Raw genomic sequence first — 10,000 nt, forward strand, 5'->3', positions numbered from 1 at the left:
TTTGGTTGTGTTGAAGTCACTTAAGGTCGACCCAGGACGGCAGAGTTGCTTGAGAGCAACGCGACACTCGCGGTAGATAGATAGATAGATAGATAGATAGATAGATAGATAGATAGATAGATAGATAGATAGATAGATAGATAGATAGATAGATAGATAGATAGATAGATAGATAGATAGTCAGAGAGATAGATAGGTATAGATATATATATAGACTGTTTATCGACACAGGTGTGCCTGCGTTGTAAGAAGCTTGTTTCTCAACCACATGGTTCCGGGTTCAGTCCCACTGTGTGGCACCTTGGGCAAGTGTCTTCTATTATAGCTTTAGGTCCACCAAAGCCCTGTGAGTGGATTTGGCAGACGGAAACTAAAAGAAACCCGTTGTATATGTATATAAGTTTGAGTTTGTGTGTATAGTGTATATATGTATAAGTGTGTATATGTGTATAAGTGTGTGTGCGCGCGCGTTCGTCCCCTCCATTAGTGCTTGATGACCGTTGTTGTGTTTACGTCCTCGTAACTTAGCGATTCCGCAATAAAAGAACGAGAGAACAAGTACCAGGCTTGACAAAAAAATAAGTCCTGCGGTCGATTATTCTTTTGTTAAGCCTTGTACTTCTTCCATCGGTCTCTTTCGCTGAACCGCTGATTTAGGCGGGGAGGCGTAAACACCCCAACGCTGGTTGTCAAGCGGTGATGGTAGGACAAATATAGGCACAACCTCCAAACAGACAACATATACGCCGTTCTGTATATATTTATATATTATATATATATATATATATATATATATATATATATTATATATTATGGAGATGTACTCGCATAGCAAGTAATTTGATCTGAGATCGTGTGCTGAAACGAAAACAATTGCAGCGTGGAAGGTGTTTATAAGCCATTTAAGAAACACACAAAAGCCGTTCGATTCACTTCAACATTTAAGTTTAATTTGTCAAATTATCTTCGTCGCTAAAATCCGCGACCTGTTCACTGACAAAGTCCGAGATGCAGCACGGACTTTGTCAGCGAACAGGTCGCGGATTTTAGCGACGAAAATATTTTGACAAATTAAACTTAAATGTTGAAGTGAATCGAACGGCTTTTGTGTGTTTCTTAAATGGCTTATAAACACCTTCCACGCTGCAATTGTTATATATATATATATATATATATATATATATATATATATATATATATATATATACATATATGCACGGCGCGTTTGTTGAAACGTGGAATGAAGGCTGCTTGGTCGCAACTCGAGTGACATGAGATGATGCAGCATTGAGGTTACCATGAAATGTGGGCTTTAGACATTAACATACGTAAAGCAGAATGTGTGATACAGGCTATGGATAGTTGTTTAATAGATCATATAGATACAAAAAGATATCAGCTGATATCCCAGAATAAGTCTGGAATGGCGCAATGCAACTAGCTTCTCTGCGATACGCAGGTTGCAGTTCCGATTCTGACTGCTTTTATCCAACCTGGTCTATGATTCGCCATCTCTTGCTATTATATTCTTGTCTTTTGATGAAATATGGAACGCTCGGTTGTATGTTTGTCTGTTTATGATTCTGAAGGAAGTGAGTTCGTTCCTAGAATCTAGATTTGATAGTATTCTTAATTAAACCAACGTAATATTTTTGCATTTTGTTGCCGTAACCAAAGACATCTGCGTACAACACTAAGGATTTGAGGCTTTGAATGTCGAGCAGATAACTTATGGCATTCTTGTACCTGCATGTTAAAAAGGTTAACATATCAAGTATGCAATCATTTTATCCATAAATGCAGAGCTGTAACTTAGCTTAATGTTGTTTATGCTAAATATTTTATAATATCTATGGTTAATGGGGAAATGCTTTTGTATCATATGAAAAGTTACTGGCGGCAATTTTACGAGCATTTACGTTTACACTTTCTACGTAGAGTCAGGTTATTTAGAATACTTGATATGTAACTGACATTACATACTTGCCAGCCATATGCCAATATTCTTAAATTGATTATTAATACTGGAATAAATGTGGATGGCTAAAGCACACACATACATAGATAGATAGATAGATAGATAGATAGATAGATAGATAGATAGATAGATAGATAGATAGATAGATAGATAGATAGATAGAATAGATAGATAGATAGATAGATCCCCATATACTGCATTAATATTCCTCACATTTTCCATTGCGTTGTTTCCTTTATTGAACTCAAAAAGCAAAATATGCGGAATATGATCCTTTGCCACTTCCATTATAACTTTGAAAAAATAACCGTTAAAATCGAACTGCACTCTTCAAAACGTGCACTAAGAATGAGCTGAAAATAAAATTACTACTTGCTTTTATAGCAAGTTGATGCAGGTAGTTCATGCAATTCCAAAACACCGCATTATTTATGAGATGACCCAATATATGCATATATATACTTATTTAATAATGTATTATATATATATATTGCGTATGTGTGTGTGTCTGTGTATGTATGTATCTGTGTGTGTGCGTGAGTGTACGCGCGTGGGTGAGTGCGTATGTATATATATATATACACAATGTATACATACATACATGTGCATGCATACATACATACATACATACATACATACATACATACCACATACATACATACATACATACACACATACATACATACATACATACATACATACATACATACATACATACATACATACATACATACATACGTTGTTCTACCTTTACAGTAGGAGGACAAACCGAGACGTGCATCTGTTTGTTTTACGCACCGATTGACATATTAACTAAGCAGAAAAGTAATAAAGGATGGAGCGAGAGAGAAAACCGAGATCGAACAATTGTTTACATTAGTGCAGGCCTAGAGGAAAAAACCCAATCTAATCAATACCTTATATTTTCGCGGTGGTGGTGGTCGTGGTCGGTGTGCCTCTAGTTGTTTTGAGGGGATTTTGCTGTGGTTTTCTGCCTGCTTTTTTTCTTTGCCTAATTTTCTGTTTGTCGTAGATCAAAGATGAAAGAACATGGATAATTAAAAGCAATCATTCGAAACACAAATACTACTACTACTACTACTACTACTAATAATAATAATAATAATAATAATAATAATAATAATAATAATAATAATAATAATTACTAGTAGTAGTGGTGGTGGTGGTGAGGAGGAGGAGGAGGACGACGACGACAACGACGTGATGGAGTTGATGATGTTGATTACTTCAAGAGGCTGATAATAATGTAAAAAATGTTATTCTCTCTTTCCCCCCCCCGCCCGCATCCGTCACTATTTCTTCGTCTTTCCTGCTTTCTTTAGTTTACAGCAACAACAACAACAACGACAACGACACCGAATTATGATCTCAGCAGCGAAAAATATTTATTTATCTTGATGGAGATTTTATTCACCCACCATCACCACCACCACCACCGTCATCATCATCATCATCACCATCATCAACAATGTCATCATCATCATCATAATCTCCTCCATTTGGTTCTTACTATCCTCGTAGTTATCACTGTCCTCTTAATTTTCATCATTTAATCATTACCATCAATCACCATCAATCACCACCACCACCACCACCACCATTAATAACTAGAACCCTTTCAAATATATTTACTAATTACAATCACATAATCTTTTTTTGCGGGAGTTTTTTTTATGTTTTTTTTTGTTTTGTTTTTCTTATGTTTGGAGAGTTTTTCTTCTTCCAAAACATTTTCAAAATAAATATTAACAACCGGCAATCGATTTAAACACGAGACTTTAAGCTTACGAACTGGCTACATATTTATGTATTTGTAGATATTTTTTTCTTTTTTTGTATGTATGCTCGTGTGTGTGTGTGTATGTATGCACATATATACATATATATGTGTGTATATATATACATATATATATATATATATATACTTTATTTTAAGCAGCAGAAAATTCAACAAAATCTGTTACTCTGAGTTTCTCGTTGCCGTTCATCAGACAGTTTTTGCTAGAATGGAACATATATATTAATTCAATCTATACTCTTACAAACGCTACACCTTTAAAAAGAAATGGACTTGTTTGATTGGCCCTTTAGAAAAAACGGTCAATCTTCGAGCGATAAACAAAAAGGTCAAAAATATATGTATATATATTATAAAAAAAAAAACTTATAAAAATTATAAAAATTATAAAATCCGAGGAAAAAAACCGAGGAAAAAACCTATTGCCGTAATGAAGACAGTACAAATTAATGCATAGAAATTAAACCTGTTATAAATACTGCAATACATATTTATATTAAAATCCACATATATATATCAACATACACAAAAGGATGCGCGTAAACGCCATACATACATATACAGACGTATGAATATGAATCTATAAATTAAACATAAAAGCATGTGTACATATATTCACGCAAACCGTCTCGCACGCAAGCTAAAATTTATCTATGTAGCAATTCTCATATACTGAGCAAGGAGGGGGAACGAAAGAAAGGGAAAGAGAGAAAAAAGGAACGAAAGAGGGGTGGGGGGGGGAACTTGTAGCGATGTTATTGGCATCTATAGAGGCCAGTATACATACACAAGTTTGAATTGATACATATACATACCGTCGTGTGTAGCGTGTGCTTAAGCACAAGCATACTTTCACTTACACATACACAGATACGCATGCTTACAAATACATATGCTTTGCTATACACAAACTTATATAAACATTCTAATTTGACAACATTGCTTTTTTTAAAAAAAAACATTGCTTTTAAAAAATGGGTGCATTATAAAAATATATACGAAAGACATATAAAATAAAATATAACATCCTATTTTGGGTCATTTATAAATATCAAGGTAAGGTAATATAAAAATCAAGGTAATCCTATGCAATACAATAACATGAAAAAAAGTTTGTAGGTTTTCCTAATATATATGTAGAAACAATAAGACTTTGCTATAGATCCGTCGTAGCGCTTAAGAGTCAAAATCAAAATCAAAAATCAAAATACAAAATATATACTCTATCCATATGGTATATTTATATTCGACATTTTAAATTTAGCCGCGTGCCTACATAAGTTCATTAACTCACTTCTTTGATTCAAAGAATTATTGTCTTTGAATAATATGTGCATTTTTTCTAATAAGCAAAGCTTGCACTTGAAATTATATTTGTAAGCTCCATGCCTGTATGGTGCCGCCCTGTCCAGAATGCTCCATGTCACGTTGAAAGGTGGGGCTTCCTTTTCTTTTAGTTCTCAGACATATTTTGCTAGGCTGGTTTTCTTCCTATTCTCTGGGTATTTAAAAGAATTCTTATGAGAATAAAATTTTGTTTTAAATGAATTTTCTGAAGCCTGTGTATGTCTTGTATTCCGATGAGCCTTCCACTTGCACCTTGGCTCTATAAACTACTCCTTTCACTAGACATTTCCCTTCTAACGGACAGGAGCTTTCGTTTTTACAATTACATTTCTTAATGGGCTCGGCACCATGTCTAATCTCAATTAGCTTCCTATTATGTTGGCTAATGTAAGAGGCGAAATTTCTGCAACAAGAATAGCTAACCTTCAGGGTTCTTCTATAAATATTCTGTAGAATTTATGACCCTGCTTAAAATGCTTAGAGACTAATCTCAAAAATTCCTTACCTATATTAGTCTTTACGGCCAAATTGAAAGCCGGGTTGAACCACAAAACTTTCCTGGTCCTAGTTCTTCGTGCAGCATTATTATTAGCATTAAGCTGGTTGAACTGGATCTTCTCCGGGAATCCACTATTCTTTAATGCGCTATCGTAATAAGGTGCAGCATTATGGAATGCTGCCTCGTCCGAAGAAATTGAAGATATTCTTCTACCTACATTGCTGACTAAGTTGCTAAGGATAACTGGTGGATGGTTCGAATCTTTGCTAATATACGATAGCTTTTCATTGGGCTTACGGAAAGGTTTAAATCTATCCGATCTTACATTAAAATTTACGTCTAAAAAATCTACACTATTCAGGTTAGTATCTATCGTAATCCGTAAGCCCATCCTTTGAAAGAAAGCTATAAGGTCCTTCCTAAGTCTATCTGATTCATGGCCGTTTAGATTATGCGTGGCTATAAGGCCGTCATCCCTATATAGACCTGCATCTATAAATGGGAATTCTATTTTTAGATTATGGAGAATAAAGGCTCCTATGAGCATACATAATTCAGCCCCGTCGTATGCCCCCATCGGTACATCGAAAAGAGAATCCTCAGTCTTCTTAATCCAGGTGGAATCCTCGAAAAACAGAAGCGATTTCCTCGCATGCATAATAATTTCAATTTCCGAGCTATCGATGTTGACATACTGCTTGGCGAAGTCCAATGCCCTTAGGAGCAACGTCCTAGATATCGACGGGTAAAAGTCAATAATGTCGAATTGTGTGAAACTACAATTATTCTTATAGCTAATACCTTTAAACCAATATAACTGACTTACTATTCTTCCAAATTCTCAAGTCTACTTCACTATCTAACTTAACTAAAATACGGTCCAAAATATTTTTGCTAATAATTCCTATCTCAGTTTTAGCCGGATTTATCAATCTACATTTGGGGTTTCTACTAAAATTGTCTTTATGGTCTTTCAGAGTAATAAAAGCTGGTCGTGGTGAAAGGTATTCAATCCTATCGCTAATCTTAAGATCGTTAGCTATTCCTCTTGCTTCTAAGTTCACCTCTTTGTATATATTCGTGTTGTCTTTTTTGTATGTGTCCGTGACACTATTCGAAATCAGGCGTTTATAAACGTCCTTATCAAGTGCATATAAGTTCCTTGTCTTGTCAGAATTAACGAAGATCTTATTCGAGTCGTTAATCTCCTTAATTTTTTCTCTCATGTTTTTTTGCAATTGGTTGGTAAATTTGCGGAATTTAATTTTCCTAATAATCCGAAAAGGTCTTTCTCGAAGGCTTCTAATTCCGGAATCGGTGGCGGGTTTCTGGGAGATTTAAATCCATATTTGTTACCTTCTATTTCTGTTTATTATCAAAGAAGAAGGCTTTCCATCTCAGTCTTCTAATAAACTCTTCCGTTTTCTCTATAAGGCCTTTGATATATTGTTCCGTGCAGGGATAGGTATATTTTTCTGAGAAAAATCCAGCGGGTAAAGTTCCATCTTTTTCAGCTGTTTGTTCTTCCTACTTGTGCAGAGTCGCTCAAACTTTTACAAGGAGCGGGTTAGACCGGAGTAAACACATAAATGTGAAAAAGGTGGAAAAAAGAGTACTCAAATACCAGTGGTAAGTAATATGCTTTATTTTAAGCAGCAGAAAATTCAACAAAATCTGTTACTCTGAGTTTCTCGTTGCCGTTCATCAGACAGTTTTTGCTAGAAACCCGCCACCGATTCCGGAATTAGAAGCCTTCGAGAAAGACCTTTTCGAGATTATTAGGAAAATTAAATTCCGCAAATTTACCAACCAATTGCAAAAAAACATGAGAGAAAAATTAAGGAGATTAACGACTCGAATAAGATCTTCGTTAATTCTGACAAGACAAGGAACTTATATGCACTTGATAAGGACGTTTATAAACGCCTGATTTCGAATAGTGTCACGGACACATACAAAAAGACAACACGAATATATACAAAGAGGTGAACTTAGAAGCAAGAGGAATAGCTAACGATCTTAAGATTAGCGATAGGATTGAATACCTTTCACCACGACCAGCTTTTATTACTCTGAAAGACCATAAAGACAATTTTAGTAGAAACCCCAAATGTAGATTGATAAATCCGGCTAAAACTGAGATAGGAATTATTAGCAAAATATTTTGGACCGTATTTTAGTTAAGTTAGATAGTGAAGTAGACTTGAGAATTTGGAAGAATAGTAAGTCAGTTATAGAGTGGTTTAAAGGTATTAGCTATAAGAATAATTGTAGTTTCACACAATTCGACATTATTGACTTTTACCCGTCGATATCTAGACGTTGCTCCTAAGGGCATTGGACTTCGCCAAGCAGTATGTCAACATCGATAGCTCGGAAATTGAAATTATTATGCATGCGAGGAAATCGCTTCTGTTTTTCGAGGATTCCACCTGGATTAAGAAGACTGAGGATTCTCTTTTCGATGTACCGATGGGGGCATACGACGGGGCTGAATTATGTATGCTCATAGGAGCCTTTATTCTCCATAATCTAAAAATAGAATTCCCATTATAGATGCAGGTCTATATAGGGATGACGGCCTTATAGCCACGCATAATCTAAACGGCCATGAATCAGATAGACTTAGGAAGGACCTTATAGCTTTCTTTCAAAGGATGGGCTTACGGATTACGATAGATACTAACCTGAATAGTGTAGATTTTTTAGACGTAAATTTTAATGTAAGATCGGATAGATTTAAACCTTTCCGTAAGCCCAATGAAAAGCTATCGTATATTAGCAAAGATTCGAACCATCCACCAGTTATCCTTAGCAACTTAGTCAGCAATGTAGGTAGAAGAATATCTTCAATTTCTTCGGACGAGGCAGCATTCCATAATGCTGCACCTTATTACGATAGCGCATTAAAGAATAGTGGATTCCGGAGAAGATCCAGTTCAACCAGCTTAATGCTAATAATAATGCTGCACGAAGAACTAGGACCAGGAAAGTTTTGTGGTTCAACCCGGCTTTCAATTTGGCCGTAAAGACTAATATAGGTAAGGAATTTTTGAGATTAGTCTCTAAGCATTTTAAGCAGGGTCATAAATTCTACAGAATATTTAATAGAAGAACCCTGAAGGTTAGCTATTCTTGTTGCAGAAATTTCGCCTCTTACATTAGCCAACATAATAGGAAGCTAATTGAGATTAGACATGGTGCCGAGCCCATTAAGAAATGTAATTGTAAAAACGAAAGCTCCTGTCCGTTAGAAGGGAAATGTCTAGTGAAAGGAGTAGTTTATAGAGCCAAGGTGCAAGTGGAAGGCTCATCGGAATACAAGACATACACAGGGGCTTCAGAAAATTCATTTAAAACAAGATTTTATTCTCATAAGAATTCTTTTAAATACCCAGAGAATAGGAAGAAAACCAGCCTAGCAAAATATGTCTGGGAACTAAAAGAAAAGGAAGCCCCACCTTTCAACGTGACATGGAGCATTCTGGACAGGGCGGCACCATACAGGCATGGAGCTTACAAATATAATTTCAAGTGCAAGCTTTGCTTATTAGAAAAAATGCACATATTATTCAAAGACAATAATTCTTTGAATCAAAGAAGTGAGTTAATGAACTTATGTAGGCACGCGGCTAAATTTAAAATGTCGAATATAAATATACCATATGGATAGAGTATATATTTTGTATTTTGATTTTTGATTTTGATTTGACTCTTAAGCGCTACGACGGATCTATAGCAAAGTCTTATTGTTTCTACATATATATTAGGAAAAACCTACAAACTTTGTTTTCATGTTATTGTATTGCATAGGATTACCTTGATTATTTATATTACCTTGATTATTTATAAATGACCCAAAATAGGATGTTATATTTTATTTTATATGTCTTTCGTATATATTTTTATTAATGCACCCATTTTTAAAAGCAATGTTTTTTTTTTAAAAAAAGCAATGTTGTCAAATTAGAATGTTTATATAAGTTTGTGTATAGCAAAGCATATGTATTTGTAAGCATGCGTATCTGTGTATGTGTAAGTGAAAGTATGCTTGTGCTTAAGCACGCATACACACGACGGTATGTATATGTATCAATTCAAACTTGTGTATGTATACTGGCCTCTATAGATGCCAATAACATCGCTACAAGTTCCCCCCCCCACCCCTCTTTCGTTCCTTTTTTCTCTCTTTCCCTTTCTTTCGTTCCCCCTCCTTGCTCAGTATATGAGAATTGCTACATAGATGAATTTTAGCTTGCGTGCGAGACGGTTGCGTGAATATATGTACACATGCTTTTATGTGTATAATTTAGATTCATATTCATACGTCTGTATATGTATGTATGGCGTTTACGCG

This window comes from Octopus sinensis, linkage group LG21 (genome assembly GCF_006345805.1).
Source record: "Octopus sinensis linkage group LG21, ASM634580v1, whole genome shotgun sequence".
Lineage (NCBI taxonomy): Eukaryota > Metazoa > Mollusca > Cephalopoda > Octopoda > Octopodidae > Octopus > Octopus sinensis.